General features: G+C 52.7%; 1 protein-coding gene across 3 annotated transcripts in view; it reads left to right on the plus strand.

The window, feature by feature from the left end:
- The window catches only part of PACSIN1 (protein kinase C and casein kinase substrate in neurons 1), a 64425-nt gene that overhangs the window by 14705 nt on the left and 24405 nt on the right, over positions 1–25315 (plus strand). The window contains exon 1 of one of the 3 annotated variants that reach the window (XM_043907213.1): positions 21064–21086. The exons of 1 other annotated variant lie outside the window; for it this stretch is intronic. The gene's annotated coding sequence lies outside the window, so the exon portion shown is untranslated. Of the gene's footprint in view, positions 1–21063; positions 21087–21149; positions 21396–25315 lie in introns of those variants that run through there. One more of the 3 variants, XM_043907212.1, reaches the window with a different exon arrangement.

The following is a 25315-nucleotide window of genomic DNA, read 5'->3' on the forward strand; positions in this document are numbered from 1 at the left end:
AACTTCCTTTTTATTGTTGAGTTTTTAGAGTTCTTTATGTATTCAGATACTGGACCCTCATCGTATAGATGATTTGCAAATATTTTTTTCCCCATTTCTATGGGTTGTCTTTTCCCTGTGGACCCATTGAATAGGGAATGGTCTTTAGAGACTCATTCTGGGTGTTGGAAGCATTAGGCTGTTTGAGTTCTAGAAACCAACCTAAGGCCCCACTTACAGCCTCAGCAGCTCTAGGGGATAGGGCCTCGTCTCCCAGTGGTCCTGAGACACAGAAGAGGGAGCTGGCCTGCCCAGGGATACCGGCTGCTGTGCGGCTGTGGGGCCCAGAGTCAGGGCCCCGGTTTAGTTCCCATAGCTTCTCTTGGGGTCTTCATTCCAGCTCAGTCCACATCCTCCAGCCCCCAAACTCAACTTTTCGCTTTGCCTGGGTACCTCCCACTGTTTCGTTGCTCCCAGTTCCTCTCCTTCAAGGAAACCCTTCCTGGCTGCCCCAGCCCAGAGGGTCCCTCTGGGGTGAGCTCCAGGAGGCGGGAAGCTGCACTTGGACACGTTATTGTTGTTCAGTCGCTCAGTCGTGTCCAACTCTTTGGACCCCATAGACAGCACGTCAGGCTTCCCTGTCCTTCACATTCTATCTCTCGGAGTTTGCTCAAACTCATGTCCATTGAGTTGACAATGCCATCAAACCATCTCGTCCTCTGTCATCTCCTTCTCCTCCTGCCTTCATCGGGGTCTTTTCCAATGAGTCAGCTGTTCACATCAGGTGGCCAAAGTTTTGGAGCTTCAGCATCAGTCCTGCCAATGCATATTCAGGATTGATTTCCTTTAGGATTGACTGGTTTGATCTCCTTGCAGTCCAAGGGACTCTCAAGGGTTTTCTCCAACACCACAGTTTGAAAGCCTCAATTTGGGGAAAAGCAAATTCAACCAAGGGAAAGAGTTTTTTCTTTATTGCCGGATTCATCCGTGCCTTTAGCTTGCTACTGTGTATTGTGAACATTAAGGAATTTAATTGCCAAAACCTAGAAGCAACCAGGATGACCTGCAACAGGTGAATGAATAAACAAACTGTGGTTCACCCAGACAATGGAATGTTATTCCATGGTGAAAAGAAATGAGCTATCAAACCATGAAAGACATGGAGGAAACTTCAAAGACATATTACTAAATGAAAGAAGCCAATCTGAACAGGCTACTTACGATGTGGTTGCAACTATATGACATTCTGGAGAAGGCAGAACTACAGAGACAATAAAAAGATCATGGTTGCGAGGGGTTTGGAGAGAGAAAAGGACGAATAAATGGAGCACAGGGATTTTTAGGGCAATGAAACTATTCTATATGCGCTTAAAGTGGTAGTTACTACGTGCCATTATACATTTGCCAAAATCCATAGACTGCACAACAAGAGGGAACCCTGGTGTAAGTGATGGATTTTGGTTGATGATAATGTGTGTCAGTGTTGATTCATTGATTGCACCAAATGAACCACGCTGATGAGGGATGTTGAGGGTGGGGCAGTATATGTGTGTGTGTCAGAGGGGAAGGGTGCTGTGTGGGAATTCTATTTTCTGCTCAGTTCTTCCTGAACCTGAAACTGCTCCGAAAAAATAGTCTGTTAATTTAAAAAAGTAACATCAGGGGACTTCCCTGGTGGTCTAGTGGTTAAGAATCTGCCTTGCAATGCAGAGGATGTGGGTTCAATCCCTGGTTGGGGAAGTAAGATCCTACATGCCCCAGAACAAGGAAGTCCACATACTATGAGGAGCAACAAAAGAGCCCATGTGTAAGACCCTACACAGCCAAATAAATAAATTAAAAAAAAAAAAGTAACATCAGGGAGTGATAAGTGTTACAGTGGAAAAGTGGAACAGGGGTAGGGACTAGGGAGTGATGGCTAGGTTTTAGATGAGGCGGGGGTCAGGGACATTGATCAGAGACCTAAATGAGGCAGGAAACCAGCCTGTGGACATCGCGGGAAGAGCTGTCCAGCAGCAGACGCAAAGGCCCTGAGGCAGCCAAGAGCCTAATTTGTGTCAGGGACGCAGCAAGGACAAACTGGCAGGAGGGGAGCGAGGGGCGGGGGAAGAGGTTGGCGGTAAAGACAGACAGACGGGGTGGAACCCTCCATGTTGGCCTGTAGGCCTGGAGGTCCCGGGCAGCTTGTTCTCAGTGAAACATGAGTCCCTAGGGGGTTTCAGCAGGGGTGGGACACATCAAAATTATATTTTAAGATGAGTGTCAGGCAAGCGGACTGAAGGGGCAAGGATGGAAGCAGGGAGACCTTATAGGAAACGACACGTCTTCCAGGTGAGACAGACTATGGTGTGGACCCACCGCCCACGGCAGGGGTGCAGGGTGGCTGGATTCTGGGTCTGGTGAGGGGAGAACCAGTGGGATTTGGGGGTGAGGGAAGGAGAGGAATGTAGGACTTTGGTTGGAGCATGTGGGTGAACAGAGGTGTCCTTTTCTGAGATGGAGAAGAGAGCAGAGCAATCAAGAGTTCTGCTGGGACATGTCTACCTACCTGTTTAACATCCAAACGGAGGAGCCGTTGAGGAGGTGGTTGGGTTTACAGGCTAGAATTCAGTGGCAGAGCTGGGGCTGAAACTGGAGGGAGGTGTTAAAGCCACAGGCTGGATGAATGCCCCTTGAGAGTAGGCATAGGTGGGGAAGAGGAGGGACTCCAGGCTGGGCTGGGGGTGCAGGCAGCCCCCCAGCTGCCTCTCTCTCTCTTGCTTGGAGAGACCAAGCAGTGATGGCGGGGGCGGGGGGTGCGTGGTGTCAGAGAAGCTGGGGGCCACGTGTGTCAGGGCTGACGACAGGTGGCTGAGGAGGGGGCGGGGACTGGGGGCTTTGGACGGGGGAGGCTGGATTGGAGGGCTTCAGGAGGCAGTGGGTGTCCTCGACAAGCCAGGGAGAAGCCAAGCAGGCAGGAGCTGGGGGCAGCATGCATGCAGCATGGGACTTTCTTTTTTTTTTAGTGACAGAAACAGTGCCCTTTCTCCATATGGGAAAGGTCCCATATGGAGGGAAAACCGGGTCACGTGGGGGAGGGAGAGAACTGTTTGTTGGGGTGATGCAGTTGGGGAGCTGGGGGGCAGGAGCTGGTGCCAGTGGGAGGGAAGTGGAGCCTGGGGGTGGGGAGCAGGCAGGCGTGGGGCCGGGTGGACCCGTCTCTTTAGGCTCCTGTTTTCTCAGCATCATCAACAGAGCGAGTGAAGCCCTGCTCTTCGCTGCCGTTCTGTGTGGAGCAGATGAGGAAATGGGCCCAACTCTCACCTGCCGCCGAGGGGCAAGTGACTGGGATTTCGAGCGGGGTCTGGTGGATTCCGAGGACACTCTGGGTGTTCACAGGGCAGCCTGGATCTCAGGATGTGTCTATGTTCTGCTCCCCTGGCCTCCTCGCCCAGGGCAGCCTTTCACCTGCAGGGCACACACCAGCCAGACAGGGAGGTAACTGCCCCCACGTCATACAGACGTGGACCCACGGGACACCCTGGGAGCCAGACCTGGGCCAGGAATCCATTTATCTCGTGGTTCCCATATGGTCCTTTTCTAACGGGGGGGCTGTGATGACTGTCGGGGCCCCTGTGTCTCATAGTCCTTGAGATGCCTGGGTATTTGTGGATTCCTCTTTGCCCAGTTCTCTTTCCCTGATGAATGGCTGTGTCAGCTCCTCTGGGGAGGGTCTGGTGGGAGCATTACCGTATATACTTGTTCTGGGGCCGCAGGGCACTTGCTCCCAGGCACCTGGCCTCTCCTTCCATCAGCTGGACCTGAAACCTTGCTCAAGTCTGGAAACTGGGCAAGAGATCATGACGTTTTATTGGGGTGCAACCTGGGGGTCATCACACCTTAGTTTCTTTTGGTTACAGAGAGTGGGCCATGTCCTGGCTGCCCCTTGAGGCACCTGGTTCTGCTAACCATCTCCCATTTCCAAAGCTCTGCGGGTCAGGCCCTCCCAGCTGCCCTCTGACCTGCCCAAGAGCTGTAATAACAGCACCCACCTTGTTCTGACCAGTCAGTGCTATCACCTGGCCTCTTATTTGGGGACCCTCTCACCTTCACTGCGTCAGGGTACCCAGTTCTGTCCCGGCGGCTCCTAGTCTCAGGTCCTCAGAGGACACACCCCTGAGCTTGTCAGGCTGCCGTGGCCAGCACGTTCCTACAGCTTTGGCAAACAGAGATTCCGTCAGGCTGTCCTGCAGAAGACGGACACCTGGTGGGTTCTCCAGCCGTATTCACCCGACGTGCTCCCCTCTCTGAGCCTTTTGACTTCTCTTCCACTGCCTGCAGCCCGGGCATTTCTACTTCTTGTGCCAGGATATCACTTTCTTTTGGCTGAGCCATGCAGCTTCTGGAATCTTAGTTCCCTGACCAGGGATTGAACCTGGGGCCCCTGGCAGTGAAAGCTCCGAGTCCTAACGACTGGACCACCAGGGAGTTGCCTGTGATACCGCTTTCTCCAAGCACCATGCCGGTACCATCTTTCGGGGTCCTTGTCAGTGTGTGTGTGTGGAATTAACTCTCCCTTATCGGACTCTACGCCCCGCCCCCCCCCCCCAATGGCATCTGCTGTGTTCTCCTGGTTCTGCCAGCACCGGGCTCCTTCCGGCAGCCCTCTGAGGTGTGACTTATCTTAGCTATTGCTCCGGTGGTCAGGAGAGGAACAAGCTAGCTCTAAGGCAGGATCCCAGCGTCATCCTCCAGCACGGCGCATTCTGCACTCCAAGGGGTCACTGCTCAAGGAAAGAGCAGGACCTGACCTTGGTGCTGAAGACTCATCCTGGGCTGAGACTTCCGCCTTCCCTGACATTCTGCCCTGCTTATAATTCAGCTCCGCGCCGGCTCCTTAGCTTTCCCCTCCCCTCCAGCTGCAGGAGAGGAGGATTTATATGCAGCTAAGGAGGCCCTTGGCTTCCACACTTGGCCTTAAATTAGTGATTAATCATTCTCAGCCTTTTAGAATCGTCTTTCTCCAGTGCCGGCCCATTCCGTGGGCTTTATCATTAATCACCACCCCTCTCCCTCAAGTCTCAAACTCTGGAGAGACTGCCCAGCCCCGCAGTGTGCTCCCCGCCCGTCCAACCTGGAAAGGGGTTCGCACCTTCACTGCTTGTGCTAGCCGGTGGCCAGTGCTGCCCCAGCTGTGGTCCTCACTGCCGGCCCGCAGTGGGTGACCCAGCTCCATCCCCGGGCTCAGGGGCTGCTTCCGAGAGAGCCGCTCCTGTTGCTGATTCAGGGTGGGTTCCTGGGGTGACAGGCTCTGAAATGGTTTTTGTGCAGGAAGGTCTCAGGGTCTTGTTCTCCTTGTATGAGGTGAGGGAAGCAGAACAGGGCAGGGAGAAGGAGGGGTTGAATCGATGGTGCACTTTTTCTTTTTTAAGTGCTCCTAGGTTTTTCCTTTATTTATTTTTTGGTCTTACCACTTGGGGGCTTAGTTCCCCCAATCAGGGTTTGAACCCATGCCCCTTGCATTGAAAGTGTGGAATCTTAACCACGGGACCGCCAAGGAAGTCCCTGACAGTGCACTTTTAACACCGGCTTCACTTGATCCCCTGAGGAGTGCTAAGGCTGAGATGGCATGTCAGGGTTGTCCTGCATTAAAGATCCAGGGATCCAGGCCTGTATGAACCAGTTATTGGATGTGAGCTTCCCCTGCGAGGGGGCTGTGAGGTAGAGGACAGTCCTTGGGGATGGACTCAGACTTGTCAGCAGTAAATATTCCCCACAGCTTGGGCACACCTTTGTCTTGAGGCAGGGCTTCTGGGTTGTGTAGCACACAGCCCAGCACACGATTTATTTAGTTTTTCACGTACTGGTGGACATTTGGGTTGTCTGGGGGCTAGTGTGAATCCCACTGCCTTGTGCATTCATGTACATGCCTCCCCCCGTTTTATTTTTTTTTTGGATCTAACGAACCAGCGCTCCCTCTCTTGCAGTGGAAGTACTGAGTCTTAATCCCTGGACCCCCAGGGAAGCCCCTTATGTACATGCCGTTTGGTGGCCGTGAGCACTCCTTACTGTTGGGGGTCCGCTTGAGAGTGGCAGGGTTGGTGAACTTTAGTAGCTATTGCCAAATAGTTTCCCAAAGTGGCTGCACTTTTTATAGTCCCACCAGCAGTGTTCCAGAGTTCTGGTTGCTCTGCAGCCTCAGCAACACTTGATATTGTCTTTCCTTTTATTTTAGCCATTCTGGTGGTCCAGGCATCAGTGATTCTTTTTTTCTTTTTTCCTTTCTCAGACTTTTTTATTTTTAAAATCTTGTTCCTTGCCTAGGTATATAGTCTTTTGTTGTTGTTTTATTTTTTTCAAATGAACATAGTGTTGTTTTTATGGAAGTATTTTATGGCAATATAAATTCATAGCTTTACCAGAAACATCAGTGATTCTTTTGTGCAGTCAGGGTGGGAAACCGCTGCTCCATGGTATGTGGGTAGATGTGAGATTTGGGGAATCCTGGGATCACCCCTGCTTGACTGTACCTGATATCCATTTCCAAGGGTCTTTGCCAAAACCAAATCCTGGTGGATACATTGGAAGGTTATCAGACAGTAACATCCTCATGTGACTTGGTTTAGCCATTTCCTTTCAGCATGAGAGACCAGCTCCAAAGGCCTGTGGAAGGAAACAGGTTCATTTTGCTGCCCACGAGGCCACCTTCTGCGAATCTTATGAGGACAGCTGGAAGCAGCCGCAGGGATGCACCCTGTCCAGTGTTTCACGGTTTCCAAAATTCTTCTCATCTGAACTCCTCTGGGCTTCACTGCTGCCCCCAAAGACAGCAAGAGAACATAGTATCAGCTCCCCAGGACAGAAGGGGAAATCAAGGCCAGTCACTTCTTCCAAGTCATGCAGCAAGTTAGTGCAAAGTGACCATGAACCCAGTGGTGGATTCCAAGTCCAGGGCCCCCAGTTTACTTTAGTTTCATTGGCCTGTGGCTCCTCCCTTCCTTTAGAAAGCACCTCAGGACCAGCACCTCAGCACCCCGGCCCCCAGCCTGCTGTCCATCAAAGTACTCTTAGAAGCAGGTATTCCAGGGACTCTCTGGGCCTAACTTTTCCAACCTTGATGGGCTCAGCAGTCTTCTGGGGACCTTGCTTGAAGATTCTGAGTTAAGAAGCCTTATGGGCCCAAATTCTGCATTTCTCATCAACTCCCAGTTATGCCAGTGCTACTGGTCCATGGACCACACTTTGAGTAGTGAGGATTCAGACCGATACCCAGCTGAGGGCTGTATAGGCAGGTCTCTCTGCTGTGCTTGATACGTCCCATGGAACTCGGGCAAACACTGGTTCATTACTGTCTGGATTCTGGTATGAGTGTTAGTTACTACAAGTTCAAGCCTCTCTCCAGTTCTTGTTATGAGATGTACCATTCAAGCCATTTGGCTAGTTCACAGTCCCTTACTCTTAACACCTCTCTCGGGAGCACCTCTTCCCCCTCCCTCTTCCTGCTCTCTTTTCTTTCCTCTTCTATCAACACTCCTAATTCCCACCCAACCCCGAAATGGGCAGGATCTCAGCTAGGCATCAGGCAGAAAGCTGGTTGAGTAAACATATTTATACTAAAGTGTGAATGACTCACATCTCATCCCTTAACTCTTCCAGTGGTTATTTAGATGTGGGGGTGGGGGGAGGAGCTGTTAGTTGTTGGAAAAGTTGGCAATGAGGGAATGAACAGGAAATATTCAGGAATTCTTTACTGTACCCCTTAACGTTTCCCAAACCTGGGTCAATGATTGACTGCTCGCCCACTCTACGGTTGTAACTGGAGAGTGGAGAGGCAGCAGGTTATGCAGATGCAGGAGATTATGCCGTGGGACAAAGGACAGCCTGGGAGGGGGATGCCAGGGGCCAGAGCATGTTGGGGGCTCAGTACCTGTGCTGAAGCCTTGCTCACAAAGGCTTGTGAATAATTACTGTGGTAATGATAAAGACTGCTCAGGCAAATGTATTCCAGTTTGCATTCTGCTCCCTGCAAAGGTCATCTATAATTGCCTGGTTTCCTCTCTGTGGTGGGTACGAGGCTGCAGTGGGGGCCTGTCAGGGGGTTTCTGGGCTCTGGGCCCGCACTGAGGGGGTTGGGGGCTGAGAGCCACTCGGGTGATCTCTGCCAGCCCGAGGGGAGAGGCAGGAGGTGGCAGCCTCCCCCATCCACCCCCGGCTGGTGCTCCAGCTCCCCGGCGCTCTCCCGCTGAGCTGGCTGGGAACGGGCACGCAGAACTCGTTGACCTGCTGAGCAGTGACTGCTGTAGGCCTCTGCGACCCGTTCTGCCCATCGGTTTATCAGCCAGACCCCTCTGCCCTGACATGCCGTGGGGCTTTGTGCTGTCACCTCCCTGCTCTGGTTGTCTTTCTCTGCAGAACAAAGGAGTTGGGCCAGGCACAATGGCCTTGGGAGGCCCTCTTAGATCTGGATCCCAGGAATCTAGCCTTTGGCCAAAACCCCTAGGTTTATGGAAGATTTGTGCATGGGCTTTGGAGTTTGAATCGTGGCTCATTCCTGCTGTGTGACATTGGACTGCTCACTTCACTCCTCTGACCCCCAGTTTTCCTCTTTAAAAAAAAAAATGGAGGTAATGGTAGATGTCTCTTAGTGTTATTTTTGAGATTAAAGACTATTGTGGCAATGGATTCTGACATAACCGAGTGCTTCCTCTGTGTCTGGTATGGTTCCAGGGACTTTCTTTCCCCCTCAGCTGCCCTGTGAGGTCGCTGCTGCCCTCATCCCCAGTTTAAGATGAGTAAACGTAATGGAAAGCAGACACGTGTTTTTAATAGCCATAGGCTTCTGCTAAGCCTTTTTGTTGTTCAGTCACTCAGTCATGTCTGATTCTTAGTGACCCCATGGACTGCATCATGCTAGGCTTTCCTGTCCTTCACTATTTCCTGGAGCTTGTTCAAACTCGTGTCCATCTAGTCGGTGATGCCATTGAACCATCTCATCCTCTGTCATCCCCTTCTCCTTCTGCCTTCTATCTTCCGCAGCTGCTAAGCTTACTGCTTTTCAAAAACTTTTTCTTTGTTATTTTTTAAATTTTTGATGCCACACCATATAGCTTGCAGACTCTTAGTTCCCTGACCAGGGACTGAACCTGTGCCCTTGGCACTGAAAGTGTGGAGTCCTAACCACTGGACCGCCAGGGAATTCCCCTAAGGGTGCTCCTTCTATGCTCCTTGGGAGGCTTCTCCAGCGAGGCTCCCCCATTTGCTCCGTGTGTGCTCACCTCTGCACCTCCAGTCAGGCTTTTCCTCCTCCGAGCACCCTTTCCTCCTGGGCCCTCCCAGCCCTGTCCCCAACAGCCCACCCCACAGCAGCCAGACTTCTCTGATTTCGTAGCCTGGACGGCCTGTCCCGCATTGTCCAGCAGTCAGTTACTATCAGACTCTGTAACCTCTCCCAAGGCCACCCACGCTCCCTGAGGCTGAGCCTCCGGCTGATTCTGCTTCATCTCCTCAGATGTACCTGTCACAGCCCTGGGAATGGAACCCATGTGTCTGAAAAGTTCCAAGGCTATGATCTCCCATACCAGGCCCAGCATAAACCCCATTGAATACCTCATGGGCCATGCCTTGTGCTAGAAAGTGGGAAGAAAGACCAATACGAGATGACCTGGGACTAAGAAGGACTAAGGAGCTCTCAGCCTTAGGACCATGGCTGTCAGCCTGGGATGCCCTTGGGCACCACCTGAGGACCTTGGGATTGCTGATGCCTGGGCCCCACCACAGAGTCTAGGGTGAGGCTGGACTTGACGAGTTTTAAAAGTGTCCTAGGTAAGAAAGTTGGACATCACGTGCAAAAGAATAAAGTTGGACCCTTACCTTACACCATGTACAAAAATGGATCAAAGGCATAAATGTAAGAACTAAAGTGATAAAAGTCTTGAAAGAAAATGTAGGGGGAAGTCTTCATGACATGGGATTTGGCAGTGATTGCTTGGATATGATACCAAAAACACAGGCAACCAAAGAAAAAATAAATACATAAAGTGAAAGTGTTAGTCGCTCAGTCCAATCTTTGCAACCCCATGGATTGTCCATGGGATTCTCTAGGCAAGACTGGAGTGGGTTGCCATTTCCTTCTCCAGAGGCTCTTTCCAATCCAGGGATCAAAGCCGGGTCTCCTGCATTGCAGGCAGTTTCTTTACTAGCTAAGCTACCAGGGTGGTAATACACAAATTGGACTTCATCAAAATTTAAAACTCTATCAAGAGAGTGAAAAGACAACATACAGCAGGAGAGAAAATATTTGCAAATGATATATCTGATCAGGGATTAATATTCAGAATGTATGAAGAACTCCTACAACTCAACAATAAAGAACCAAACAACCAATTTAAAAAATAAGCAAAGGGCTTGAATAGACATTTCTCTAAAGGAGATATACAGATGGCTAATAAGCACATGAAAAGATGTTCAGTAATTCCCCAATTAATCATTAGGGAAATGCAAATCAAAACTACAATGAGATATCACTTCATACCCATTAGGATGGCCATTATCAAAAAAAGCAGAAAATAACAAGTGTTGGTGAGGATGTGGAGAAATTGGAACCCTTCTGCATTGTTGATGGGAATATAAAATGGTACAGCTGCTGTGGAAAACAATTTGATGGTTCATCAAAAATTAAACACAAAATATAATAAAAAAAATTCCCACTTCTAGGTCTCTACTCAAAAGAATTGAAAGCAGGGGCTGAAACAGATACTGAAACGCCAGTGTTCATAGCAGCATTATTAACCACAGCCAAAAGGTGGGAACAACCCAAGTGTCCATTGATGGATGAATGGATAGACAAAGTGTGGTAAATCCATGTGACAAGAAATTATTCAGCCTTAGAAAGGAATGAAGGACTTCCTTGGTGGTACAGTGGATGAGAATCTGCCTGCCGATGCAAGGGGACATGGGTTTGATCCCTGATCGGGGAAGATTCCACATGCCTCGGGGAAACTAAGCCCATGTGCCCCAACTACTGAGCCCACCTGCTGCAACTACCAAAGCCCATGCTCCTAGAGCCCGTGCTCCGCAACGAGAAGCCACCGCAGTGAGAGGCCTGCGCACCGCAGCAAAGAGGAGCCCCTGCTCTCCGCAACTACGGAAGCCTGAGCTTTCAACAAAGACCCAGCATAGCCCTACAAACAAAAAACAGGATGAAATTCTCATACATGCTGCATCATGGATGAACATGGAAATCATGCTGAGTGAAAGAAGCTAGGCACAAACGGACGAGCATTGGAGATTCCACTTAATACAAGGTGCCTAGACTAGGCAAATTGATAGATGTAGAAGGTGGAATGGTGGTGGCCAGGGTCTGGAGGGAAGGCGGGAAGTGGGGAGTTATTTTACCTTTAAAGTTTTTTTTTTTTTTCATGTGGGCCATTTTTAAAGTCTTGTTGGGATCTGTTACAGTATTACTTCTGTCTTATGTTTGGGTTTTTCGGCCACAAGGCATGTGGGATTTTAGCTTCCTGACAAGGGATTGAACCCACACTGCCAGCATTGGAAAGTGAAGTCTTTAACTACTGGACCACCAGGGAAGTCCCAGACCAGTGGTTGTTCAAGTGGGGTCCCTAGACCAAGGGCATCAGTCTCACCTCAGCACTCAATAGAAAGGCACATTCTTGAGCCCCACCACGGACATAATGAATGAGAAAGAAACTCTGGGGGTGAGGCCCAGCAATGTGTGTTTTAATGAGTCTTTCAGGTGATTCTGATGAATGTTCAAGACTGAGAACCACTGGCTTAGAGTTTATATCTTGGACCAGTGGTTCTCAGTCTGGGTTGATTTTGCTTCCCAGAGGGCATTCAGCAATGTCTGTAGAGGTTTTTGGTGGTTATAATGGCCGGGGGTGGGGTGGGGGGAGTGTAGACGCTACTTATGTCTAGTGGGTGGAGGCCAGGGATGTTACCCAGCATCTACAATGTATATGACAGCTCCCAGCAAAGAATGATCCAGCCCCAAATGTCAATAGTGTTGAAGTTGAGGGCCCCTGCCTTGGGCCGATCATCATTTCTTCTGAGTCACTTGTTATGTAATCAGGACTCTGGTCAGCATGAGCCAAAGAAGAATGGCTGTTAGTTAGACAACCAACAGTGTCTGCTCCTGGAAATTACTTTCACAATAAATCAGACATCCCCTCCATCTTTCCCACCCTACCCCCTTGTGGAGAGGCTCGATCTTTAGAAATAGAGAGATACTACAGAATGCCAAGTATGGGGCTGGCAGGGTCAAAGAGGTTTCCATATGTCAGGGTGAGCAAACACCCAGCCCCTCCTTCCCTTCCTTTTTTTGGGGGGAGGTAGAGAATCCTGGTGGAGGGATGTTGACAGGGATCATGCTTGGTGGTTTACTCCAAATATTATTGGTAATGCAGTTTTGTCAGGAGATTAATCATCTCTCTCTAAACGTAGCACATGATTTTAAAGGTTGGCTGCATCCCTGAGTGTGATTTTTGCAGTACTTTGGAGCCAATTTTATTTTTTTCTGTCGGAGAAATGCAGCCCCATTGTGTCATAGGAGCAGGGGAGCAACTAGACTGTAATGTGTAGAGAATTCCTTTTGGGGGGGCCTCAATCAAGTGTGTGACACTGGACACCCCTGATTTTGTATGAATCAGACCTTCTAGCTCTGTCTGAATTTTCTGTAATGGTGCAAGTGATCAGTTTCTGCACTAAGGCGGTAGCTGTTAGCCACATGCGGCTGTTGAACACATGAGATGTGGCTGGTACAGCTAAGGAATTATTTTTTTGTTGTTGCTTTAGGAATAGTATTTTCAAATGTATTTCATTCCATTTAACTTAAATTTGAATAGTCAAATGGCACCAGTGACCACTGTCATGAGCCGTGTTACCTTAGATGCCCTGAGCTGTCCCCATGGTGCTCAGCAGTGTGCTGGCTCGTGGCGGCTCCAAGAGGTACTGAGCATACAGCTTGCTTGGAGTTGGACGGGTTCGTACTTAGAGGGCTCCCATCCAGCCCATCTCAGCTGGCACTCCGCCCCCCAGCCCCAGGTTCCAGAGAGAGGCTTGGTTATTTTTTTTAAACATAATTCTTTTTAAAAAAGTTATTATCATCTTGGCTGTGCTGGGTCTTCATGGTGGTGTTCGAGCTTTCTCTTGTTGCCACATGTGGGCCTAGTTACCCTGCGGCACGCGGGCTCTACTTTCCTGACCAGGGATGGGACCCACGTCCCCTTCATTGGAAGGCGGATTCTTAACCGCTGGACCACAAGGGAAGTCCTGAGGCTTGGTTATTTTGGGTTTTTTTTTTTTTTTTTTTCCTTGCAGTGAGTCTTGTGGGGTCTTAGTTCCCTCAACTTGGGATTGAACCCGGGCCCTTGCCAGTGAAAGCGCGGAGTCCTAGCTACTAAACCGTCAGGGAACTCCTGAGGCTCCAGTGTTTTAAATGTTGCAAAAACCTGTCACCTTGTTGAGCATTTCCCAGCTGAGGCAACCCAGCCCATCCAGTACTTCAGAGCTCTTTGCTTCTGGTGAGAATTTTCTCAGTTTAGCATGGAATTGTTGATTATACCACGCCCGTCAGGAACTCGACCTGATAACTGAGTAAAAAGTAAATTTGTTTTCCAATTGAAAAACATGTGCAGTCTGTTTGATAGATAAAAATCTTTCTAAAACGGGGATTTCCTTGGTCAAAAAATACGTAAAAGGTCCCGGAGTGGTGTAGAGGTTAGATGTTGCTAATATAGTCCAGCACCCTCACTTTGAAGGAGAGAAGGGAGACCCAGGTGGAATGGGGCCAAGTTAGGACTAAAAGCTGTAGCTTGAGATTGATGGGAGAGGCCAGTGTCTGAGCAGCCTTCCTGTGGCCCAGTGTGTGTGTGTGTCTGCCCTGGGCTGTCTGCCCCCGAACAGTGATTGTGACTGTGTGGCATTCCCTCTGATGGCTGCGCAGACATTAGGGAGATTAACAGCCTCTTTGATCACAGTGTCATAGAGTAGGTATTACGGGCTAGGAGCAGTGCTCCAGGTGTGCTCCCTGGGCTGATTGTATCACAGTGGGGAACTACCTGGAAAGAAGGTCATAAAAAAAAATGCGAAGTCTTGGGTCCCATCATAGACCTATCCTGGTGCCCTGGTGCTCCCTACCCCCATCTGGAAACCCCAGCTCTTGTTACTCACACCCTGGTGTAACCCTCGTCAGCCTCCTTGCATGGGCCCTGGGCTTGGCCATTGACTTGCTTTGGCCAGTGAGATGTTGGCCAGCAGGATGGAAGCAGAGGCTTGAGAGCTAAATGCTCACACCTTGGAGGACTTCCCAGGTGGCTCAGTGGTAAAGAATCCACCTGCCAGTGCAGGAGATGCAAGAGACTCGGGTTCGATCCCTGGGTGGGGAATATTCCCTGGGGTAGGAAACAGCAACTCATTCCAGCATTCTTGCCTGGAAAGTTCCATGGACAGGGGAGCCTGGCGGGCTACAGTCCATGGGGTCACAAAGAGTCGGACACGACACACACGCACATTGGAACTTGTCCTTTTGGACTGTATGCTCTTGGAACCCTGAGCTACCACATTAAGTAGGGCCAGGTACTCGGCTGGAGAGACCACGTGGGGATAAGGGCAGGGAGGGGAGGGGGCGAGGGGGAGGGACAGGTACTCAGCCAGCTGCCAGCCACCCCAGCATCCCAGTCCTGTGAATGAAGAAGCTGCTTTGGACATTCCAGTCCCAGCTGAGGCATATGGAAATGAACCACCCAGCAGAACCCAGCCAACCCACACCCTGGTGGTGGGGTGTTAATGACCAGGGTTCTTGACCTTCCCCAACCAATGGAAATTGACGAGCGACCAGACAAGAAATTCAGACAAGGCTTTCATGGGGACCTCTGCTGCAGCAGAGAGGGGCAGCAAGAACAAACAGCAGGTTCCTCGCTTGTTTGCTTCCTGAGGGCGGCGAGCTTGTTCCTTATGTGGGGTGAGGGTGGGGGTGTGTCCAGGGGTCTGGCCAGAGGGGTCACTTAGGTGTTTTGCCCACCCTTAGGTGGTGGTGTGTGCAGGGAGCATGCATAGTAACTGCTTTTGCTCCCAACACCCTGTTTTTGCTTCAGGCTCTTCAAAAGTCACAGGTGGGTTTTTGGTCTCTTTGTATCTTTTGGGCCCAGAATTTGCCCCAAGTCCCATACAGTTTCATTGTATTTTGTCGCCCAAGGAGAGGTGTGTCCAGGTGCAAGCACTGCAGCGCCGCAGCAAACGGTCCCGGACCCCAGCCTGTCAGGGGCTGGGGTGCTGGTTACTGCCAGGCAAGGCTCCCCACTTGACCCCTGCTCATGGGGGGTGGGAAGGGCTAGGGCTGCAGTTTTTTCCCACGGTGTTTGGCTACAGTAGGGCATTTCTTGTTTTAAAAGTTTTTATCTTGCTAAACTGCACCTCCTCTAGTCCTTTGGCTAAAGAGAAGAGGCTTTTTTAAGAGCTGTCATTGTTCATAGTCGTTGGTCTTTCTGGGTTGCTGACTTCTCCAGCCACACACCTGGGGTATATCAGGTGAAAAGAAAACCCAGAGAACTCTTTGCCCTGTCATTCTTTGGGTTCTGAGGTCTCTAGTAGTCAGCCGGTCATCTTTTCTCCCCTTTTAGAGTCGTCTTATATTTGTTTATGTCCAGGACTTTTAGCTGGACTTTGGAGGGACAAGCACATTTACTCCATCTTGCCAGGAACCAGAAATCTAGATTTGCCTGTTCTTGAGCTTCATATAAATAGAATCCGTTTAGTATGCTCTGTAAAGTTTGGCTTCTCTTGCTCATCATAATGTCTTGAGATGTTTTTCATGTAATTGTGTGTAGCTGGATGTTTTTCATTGCTGTATAATATTCAACTGTGCGAGCAAACCGCACAGTAGAATTTGCACTGTGGAGTCCTAGACAGCAGTGAAAAAGCAAATGATCTCAACTGCATGCAATAACCCCATGATTTATTGATCAGTCCCTCTGTGGATGGGCATCTGGGTTGCTTCCAGTTTGGAGCTATTATGAGCAACGCTGCTACAAGTGCTCTTGGTCGTAGGTTTCAGTGGCCACAAACACTCATTTCTGTTGGGAATAAATATTGCAAAAGCTTCTCAACTGGTCTCTTCATTTCAGCTGTTGCCTCCTTCTAGTCAGTTTTCCACGTCAAAGCCACAGTGATCTTCTGAAAACATTAACGGGATCTCTTCCCCACCCTTGCTTTACCAGTGGCTTCCTCTCTTGCTTAGAATAAAATCCAGATCCATCCTCACCATGGGCCTTGTGGACCATGTTCTCTTTCCTGCCCCTGCCCTCCCACCCGTCCACCCATCCATTCACTGTGCTGAGCTCACTCCCACTTCAGGACAATGTGCCCGTGTTGTTCCCTCTGCCAGAGACACTCTTCCCCCAAATCATCACATACCCCCCTTTCCCTTTTATACAGGTCTCTGTCCAGATGTTACCTTTTCAAAGAGGGATTCTAGGGACTTCCCTGGTGGTCCAGTGGTTAAGACTCCACTCTTCCACGGCAGGGGGCATGGGTTTGAGCCCTGGTCAGGGAACGAAGACCCCATATGCCATATGGCATGGCCAAAAAATAAAAAATTAAAAGATAAAAAAATTAAAAGTCAAGTATTACAAAAAAAGGATTCTGAAATGGTCCCCACTCATCCTCTATTCCTTTACCCACATTACTTTTCTTGATGGTACCCAGAGCCACTTGAGCTCTTACTGTATTTATTGTGCGTCTCCCACTCTGGCATGAAACATCCACGGGGTTATCCCGTGGTTCTGTGCTGTATATAGTAGGTGCTCAGGAAATGTTTGTTAAACATGTTAAAGACACTAAGACGGGATCTGGGCGGACGCCTCAGTTCTGACACCAGCGTGATCTTCAGGCTCCATCACAGGGCGAGTCCCCACGACTCTAATCTCCTGGGATCTTGTGACAAGGCAGACTCTGATCTGGAGGTCTGGGTTGGGACCCGAGATGCTGGCTGTCGTCCCAGCTCCCAGGGGATGCCCAGGCTGTGGGTTCTGAGACCCAGACTTTGAATAGTGAGGCCGTTACTGCTCTAAACTGGTTTCCACACCTGTTCGTTGTGGAAAGCAAGTGGTGATGTGTGTAAATCACGGTGCACGGTGCCTGGCCTTAGCACACTCTCAGTAAGTTTCAACTGCCCCTCCTCTGGGGGCTTTCAGGGTCTGAACCTTGAAGCAGCTGTTGAATTTCTCCCTCTGATCCTCTCCATTCCCCCTTGTTTGGTCCCCTCCACTGACCCTCAGCAGAGCCTTGTCCAGGTTATGTCTCCGTTGCTGGCCAGCCCCACCTGTCATGGGCAGGGGCCTGGGGAGGATTCTGGTACTTTGACAGTCGTGGGGAATTATGCAAATGAGATGCAAAGCAGCAGTTAATAAGCCCTGATTGTGTTTGCGCAGCACTGGGGAACGCGGAGGATTACTGCCGGGCTGGGGTGGGGGATAGGGACCATGATGCTCTTTGGGTTGGGGAAGGAGGCAGTGACAAAAGGGATTGGCTTCTCTGGGGGCCACGAGAGCAGCTGCCCTGTGGCCTGGGCGAGGCCCCCTCCTTATTTGTAGACTGATCCAACCTGTGGGACTGGAACACGATTAAGGTCCAGGAGGTCGGGCACAGGGGGTGTGTGTGTGTGTGTGTGTGTGTGTGTGTGTGGATTAGGGAGTGTCCCTGGGCCTGTCTGGGGCCTACAAGTTGCAGATGGCAACTCCTTGATGTTTTTCTAGCTCAAGTAACATGCAGAGGAAAGTTGCCACAGAACTGGCAGAGGAGACTTCCCCAGCAGTCCAGGTGTTAAGACTCCATTCTTCTACTGCAGGGAGTTCAGATTCGATCCCTGGTTGGGGAACTAAGATCCCACAGGCCAAAAAAAAAAAAAAACACCAAAAGACAAAAAAGTTGGCAGAGGACGATTTTCCCCTGAATGGGGGTCCACATGGGAAGAAGGAGACGAGGAAGGTAGGAGATAAAGATGGAGTAGTTTTGAAGGGCACAGGCTGACAGGTGTAACCTGTTACCGGTATTTTTGCTGGTTTAGGGGGTGTCTTATCAATGTCAACTTTGACAGAAACTAAGTCTGTCCAATCTTGTTGTCTTCTTCCCTCATGAACCTCTCTTGGGGACCCTCCCAACAGCAGATGGGGCTGGATCAGGCTGATGGAGGTGGGGGGGGGGGGGCGGCTGTCTTTGATATCCCTGGATGGAGTTGGCTGTTTAGGAGAAAGATGATCCGAGCCTGGGGGCTGGCAGGCGGGCCGGGGGCTTTGCTTACAGGGCCTCCTGGGAACTCAATCCCTCCCTGCCCCCTAGCTCTCCTGGGAGCCTCTGCTCTCAGGCACCAGGCATCCCCACACTCTTGGCCTGGGTGTGGACCTCACTGACTGTTGAGGACCTCCAGGTTTGGGGACACACAACATCAGGCTTCTGGACCAAGGAGGCCAGGCTGGAAGTCACCTCTGAGGTCGTTTGGGGGGATCCTCACTCATGCCCACTATTTGACTTCGAGTACATGTGACCCTGTCCTGCCTTGATCTAAGGATGAGAAGCATCCTTTTAGAAAATGGGTGGCTGTCACCATGTTGCCCAATCAGATCTTTCCTAATGGAACCCATGGAATAAGCTTGGCAGGCAGGGAGTTCAAATCCCAGCCCAGGCATTTTCTGCCTTTGTCCTCTTGGGGAAATTGCTTAACCACTCAGAGCCTCTTTCCTCATCAGTCCTGGAGCCTCACAGAGATGCTGCAAGAGAACAAGGGTCCAGTAAATCCACTAGCCCGTCACCCCTGAGGGCAGAGACTTTGTTTTGCTGGTGGCCCGCATCCCAGCATGTAGAACCCCAGGCACATAGTGGGTGCCTAGTCAATATCCGGTGAATGAATGAAGTGCCCCATTTCATCTGTTCCAAGATGATTTCCCCCTCACATTTGACATCACTGATATTAGAATGCTACATACGCTCTTTATTAATAGCATGTCTTGGTTTAATTGGCAGCAGTCTTATGACCGAGAGGGTTGTAGATGGGATGAACTGTGGAAGAGGCTGTCACTGTATTAACAGGCACTTTTTGGCTTAATTTTTTTTTTTAATTTTTTTTATTAGTTGGAGGCTAATTACTTCACAACATTTCAGTGGGTTTTGTCATACATTGATATGAATCAGCCATAGATTTACACTTATTCCCCATCCCGATCCCCCCTCCCACCTCCCTCTCCACCCGATTCCTCTGGGTCTTCCCAGTGCACCAGGCCCGAGCACTTGTCTCATGCATCCCACCTGGGCTGGTGATCTGTTTCACCATAGATAGTATACATGCTGTTCTTTTGAAACATCCCACCCTCACCTTCTCCCACAGAGTTCAAAAGTCTGTTCTGTATTTCTGTGTCTCTTTTTCTGTTTTGCATATAGGGTTATCGTTACCATCTTTCTAAATTCCATATATATGTGTTAGTATGCTGTAATGTTCTTTATCTTTCTGGCTTACTTCACTCTGTATAAGGGGCTCCAGTTTCATCCATCTCATTAGGACTGATTCAAATGAATTCTTTTTGACGGCTGAGTAATATTCCATGGTGTATATGTACCACAGCTTCCTTATCCATTCATCTGCTGATGGGCATTGGCTTAATTTTTGATGGGCCTCCGCTTCTTTCTGATTGCATGTGCCCTCTCTGGCTGTGCGGGATCCCTGAGTATTGCCCTGGGGCACAGGGCCTTCAGTGACCCTGCCTGAGGTCTTTCTGAGGCTGTCCTGGGCTGAGGGTAGCGCATCCCGTGGGGAACACTGACCTAAAGACCCTTCTTGGCCTAAAGACCCCCTCCCCTGGCCCCCACTGGATGTTATCTATCCTTCTTGGTTGGTGGCAGGGCTCTCTGAAGTCTGGGATTCTTTTTGGGGAAGGGGGTCTATTTTGTTCAATCCTGTCTTAATTCCAGGTACCAGGACTGGACAGCAACTAGGGGGTGGGGGGTATCTGTGAGCTGCCTAGGCTGAGGGGCTGTAGATGGGATCTAGTCTGGACCAGACAGAGGACTTTCAGAATGAGGGAGAGGGAGTGGGGGAGGCGGACCCGTCTCCCCACCCTCCCACAGTCCCCTCCAGGCCCCCCAGCAGCAGACTGAGAGACCACAGGCAGATTAGTGTCCAGAGGAGCAGACAGAGCCTCCTAGGAAGGAGCTCATTGTTCAGTCCCCTGGTTGGGACACTCATTTGTGTCACCAATCCCCTCCCACGAGGCCAAGGTTGGGGACTTGTGTGTACAGCTGCGATTTTGTGGGGGAAGAGTTTGTGCATTCTGTGTTCCGGATTCATGTAGATGGGTGTACACATGTCAAAGATAGGTGTACATTGATATTAGTGTTACAGTTATATGTATGTGTGTGTTATCTGTACACATATAGGTAAGTACACAGACTTGTGGAAATGCACATGTGCAAATACATATAATGAGTGTTTGTATGTGTAAATATGTCATTGGCATGCACATGTGCATGGACAAGTATTGGTGTGGATGGGTCATACATGTGGAGTACATGTTTGCTGTGGGGTGTGTGGGACAGCTCTGGCCTTGGGAGCAACACCAGAATTAGAATCACAAGGCCTCGCTGCCAATAAGGAGCCCAGGAGCCTTGGATGCCCAGACAGGTTGTTTTACTACTATGGGCCTCAGTTTCCAATCTGTAAAATGGGTATGGAATCTCTTGGAATGAGATCGTAGAGGAGCATCTCACACTTGGCCTGACCCAGAAAAATCAAGTCTGAAATTGAGGAGTGACTGAATGATAATAAGTGATTAAGCAAGTAGAAATGTTTTGCAGAGCGACACATGGTAACATTTTAAGGACCTGAGGGAAGCATGTGGAAAGATGCAACTTCCAAATTCTTGAAGGCATTTTGGGAGGCAGGGTCTTGGGGACCCCTGCCCCGCCCCGCCGTGGGGCGTGGCTGCCGGAGCCCGGCAAGGTGAAGCGTGCGCGTGCCCGCCTGGAGGTGCGGGCACCGCGCGGGAGGCGGGCGTCCCCTGGTGTCCGCGGGAGGGAGGCTGTCTGAGCCAGCATTGCCCAGTTGCCATGGAAACGAGCAGACGGAGGTGGGAGGCGGGAGAAGGAGGCGGGTCGGGAGGAGGGACGGGGAGGAGGCGGCGGCGGGCGGCGGGCGGCGGGCGGCGGGCGGCGGGCGGCGGGCGGGGAGCCGGCGTCTGCAGCCCTGGAGCCGCTGCGTTCGCGAGCGAGTGGTGGAGGGAACCCAGAAGGACAGAGCCCCTGGCCCGGGCGCCAGGCCCTCTCCCCGCCCGCCGCCACGGAGCAGGAGGAGGGCAGCCGGCCCCTCGGCCCCGGCCTGGCCCAGCGGGGGCCGCGCGCGCCTCCGTGCCCGGGGCTTGGTGCCCAGACGGGCCCAGGTAGGCATCTCGGTGGGGACAGCCGGAAGAGGCTGTCCGGAGACTGCGGCCGGCGTCCGCTCCTGCCTTCCTACCGGCAGGACCCGGCAGCAAGCCCTGGGACCAGTGGGCCTGGTGGGACGCAGCCTGAGTCCCCAGAGGCCCTCTGCAGAAGCTGGGTCCTCCCCATCAGGACTGTCCCCGTTACTGCCCCTCTGCGCTTCCGTCCCTTTCTGCACTCCTGCCACAGGTCCTTACCAGAGAAGTGACCCTTCCCTCGCAGAGTGGGCCCCAGGGGCCAGAGCTTCCAGGAGCCCGTGGTACTGCTGCTCCCCAGGCTGAGGGGGGTGGCAGTGGGGATGGGGGGGGGAGGATGTCGCCCACCCCCGCTAGGGGCAGTCCCAGGCCCTGGCCATCGGGAACCAGCAGGCCCACCTCCTACCCCCACACCAGCTTGGCCCCCCTGTGGTCTCAGGGCCTGGGCTTAGACCCCAGGTCAGGGAGGAGACCTCTCTCTTCTCCCCCAGGCTCTGGCCCTTCCCCTCCTTGCTCTCCCGGTAGACCCAGTTCCCCCAGATCTCCCAAAGGGCCCTGTCCCACCTGGCCCATTCGCAAGCCCAGGGTCTCCATGCTGGGTGGGGGCCCGCCCTGATGGGGTGGGGTGCCCAAGGCCCTCCCTTCCCCTCTCTGTCCCTCTGCAGCGTGGCCCCCGGGATGGACTCAGACGCTGCTGGGGGAGCTAGGGCACTGCAGAGGAGACTGTGCTGCTGCCCGGGAGGGGGTGGGGCCGGGCCTGGGGAGGAGCTGGGCAGCACTGCCTGGCTGTGGGCACAGAGCGGGCATGAGGGCCTGTGGCAGAGCAGTGGGCGCAGAGCACCGGCCCGGGGGCCCCTGGGCCACAGCTGAAGGGCCTCGGCCAGCGTGGGGGGAGATCCCAGCCCAGGGGGACAGGGGGTGGTGTGTCAACCTCCAGCCTGCCCAGGGGGCTTAGGACCCGAAGGGTCTGCCCCATTCTCCCACCTGCCCTCCATCCCCAGCAGCCCCTGAGAGCTGGGCTGGCTCCTTGGCTGGGTCTCGGCACCACACTGGAGCTCCCCCTTCCCTGGGCACTCGGGGGCCCTGGTATAGGGCCGAGGTGATGGGGTCAGGGGATGCGTGCTGAGAAGCTGACGTAGCTCCGTTCATTCATTTCTGCAAGCCGTAGTTGCACTTGCTGAATATAGGTACGGAGGTCTCCTACTTCGAGGTTAAGGGCCCAGGTGAGAAGGTGGGCCTGGGGGTGGCAGGAACTGGGTGGGGAGGTGCAGATTTGCTCAGAAGCCAGCAACCCAGTAACCGGTGTGCACCGCCCCCTTGTCTCCGAGTCCTGGCACTCTCCTTCCGACCAGCGTCCATCCCATCCCCACCAGGACAGGGGCCAGTGAGGCCTGGAGGGCAGACTCTTTTGGCAGAAGCTGGAAAGAGCAGACCCTTCCCCAGAACTCCTGCTCCTGTTTGGCCTTCTCTAGGCCACAGTCCCCCTCTCCACCATTTTCTCCGTCCCACGCGTCCTGGGCTCTGCGTTTGCTCGCTCTGTCTCCTCTGTTACCCCCAGACTCTGGGGCAGTCATTGCACCAGAACGGAAGCCCCACCAGTGGGCTCACAGCCCAGGGCACCTGGGCCCCACCCCCCGCAGCCTTCCCTGCATCGGCTGGAGCTGAAGGGCGGCTGCAGGAGCATCAGAGGCCCCAGGACTAGAGCAGTTTGGCCTGGGCTGGCCCTCCCCGCGTGCCCCTGGTGTAGGAGGTCTGGGGAGAGGAAGCAGCATCTCCACTTGTCTCTCAGGGCTCCAAAGCTGAGTTCCGGGCTTCCTTAAATTGGTCCTTCTGCTGTGCTCCTCATCTCGGGAAGCAGCACCCCCGTGTCAGGCTCTCAGGCCCAAACCCCAGCACCACCTGGACTCCTCGCTTTCACATCCAAACCATCAGCCAATCCTCTTGGCCCCAAAGTCAGTATCTTCCAACTCTAAGCACCTCTCACCAGCTTCCGGCATTAGTGCCTTGCTCCGAGTTCCCATCTTCCCTCAGTTGGGGGGGAGGGCGGGGGCTGCAGCTGCCTGCCAGTAGGTGCCCCCTGTAATACACGCTCCCCTTCACCTCCCCCAGCAGCCAGGAATCTTTTGAAACCTAAGTCAGGTCACACCCTACCTCTTCTCACACCCTGCAGTGGCTCCTGACTCACTCGATGGGGGGCGGGGGGAAGTCACAGGCCCCCCTCTGACCTACAAGCTGCCACGTGTCTGCATTACCTCCCAGTCAGCCTCCCTGACTTCAGCCTTCCCCCTCACTCCCCCTGCTCCAGCCACGCGGCCCCCTTGTTCCTCAACCCTGGCAGCTGGGCTTCACCCCAGGGCCTTTGCACCGGCTGTTCCCGTGGCCTGAACACTCTTCCTCCAGATATCTGCATGGCTCCCTTCCTTACCTCCTTCAGGACTCTGCTCAAATCCCACCTTCTGAGAACGGCCTTCTCCGACCAGCCTGTGTAAAACAAAACCACTCCTCAGCCCCCACCATCCCTCCCTGTTCCCCCCGCTTCCCTGTTCTTCCCCAGAGCCTTTGTCACCTTCTAACACACTTGATCATTTACTTTTTTGGCCAGTTTCTTGTCTTGCCAGCCTTTTAGAGTGTCAGCTCCTCGAGGTAGAGAGCTTTCTGGCTTGTTCACACTGTAGCACGGAGCTGCACTGGAAGGATCAGGGCTGCAATTAAAGCCAGGAGTGTCTGGCTCAGTGGCTGCCCCCCCTGCCTCTGCAGGGTAACGGGCAGGTGGGTTTCAGCCTCACAAGGGAAGGGATGCAGTGCCCACTCTCCCCGCCAACCCCGGACTGTGCAGTTGCCCCAGGGCATCTAGTGGGACAAGATGTCCTTCAAAGACCGAGTGCGTGCTTCTTGCCTTTCTCTGCCTAGCCGTGGCCCCAGAGGTCTCCTCAGCCAGGAAGGGGCAGAGAGTGAGTGCTGCTCGGGGTGGGGGGGCCCCTCCTCCCTGCTCAGAGTTCTGTGCCTTCGGGAAAACCTGCGGTGCACGCCCCAGGAGCATCGCCCCCAGGGCAGGCAGACCTGGTTCCTGCCCCTCCAGACTGGAGATGCAGAGGGCTCGGGACAGGACACACCTTGTCAGGACAGAGCATCCGCCTGTGGGATGAGTGGTCTCGAGGAGACGTACCCACAGCAGAGAGGACAGGGCCCTGTCTTCCCACCAGCTCCCACCCCGTCTGTGGAGCCTGAGACGGGGCTGTGGTTAGAGTGGGTCACTGGGAGGTGGTCCCTGGAAACACTGAGCGTGTGGAGGTGAGGCAGGAAGCGTTCTTGATTAAGCAGGTTCCCGCTGTGGGCAGCGGCGTCTCCATCCAGCGGGCCCCTCAGAGAAGCAGTGTAGGACACGCCCCAGATGAGCCCCCAGGAAGGTGGGGAGCCGGGGTGTGTGTCCACCAGGTCAGCTGGTCGTTACCTGAGGCTGCCCCAACTTCCCTCTTCCCGGCTTGATTTTCTTTAGCTGTTGTTAACGTTTATCATCTAATGAGTGATATTATCCACTGCTTGGTTTCCTGCTTGCGCTGCAGTGTAGGCCCCGTGGGGGAAGCCTGGTCTCCTTCCCTGCTCAGCCTGCAGCACCCAGAACGGGCTTCCAGGCTCCCTAGAGGTGGGTGGGCCTAATGAGATGTCACCCCACCCGCTTGGCCTGGGAACGGGGTAGCGCAGAGCAGAAGGGAGGGCCTGGGGCCTGGTGGAGCTGGAGGAAGAGGGGAAAGGCTGGGGAGGGTGAGGAGCTGAAGTCTGGGGTCTGAGGAGCGGCTGGGAGGAGGGGAGGGGAGGGTCCCTTCCACCCTTTCCTCCTGGGATGGGCCCACCCATTTCCTTCAGCTCTGTGTCTCTCGGAGGTCTGCCTTGCTCAATCTCCCCAT

Source organism: Cervus elaphus, chromosome 7 (genome assembly GCF_910594005.1).
Source record: "Cervus elaphus chromosome 7, mCerEla1.1, whole genome shotgun sequence".
NCBI classification, from domain to species: domain Eukaryota; kingdom Metazoa; phylum Chordata; class Mammalia; order Artiodactyla; family Cervidae; genus Cervus; species Cervus elaphus.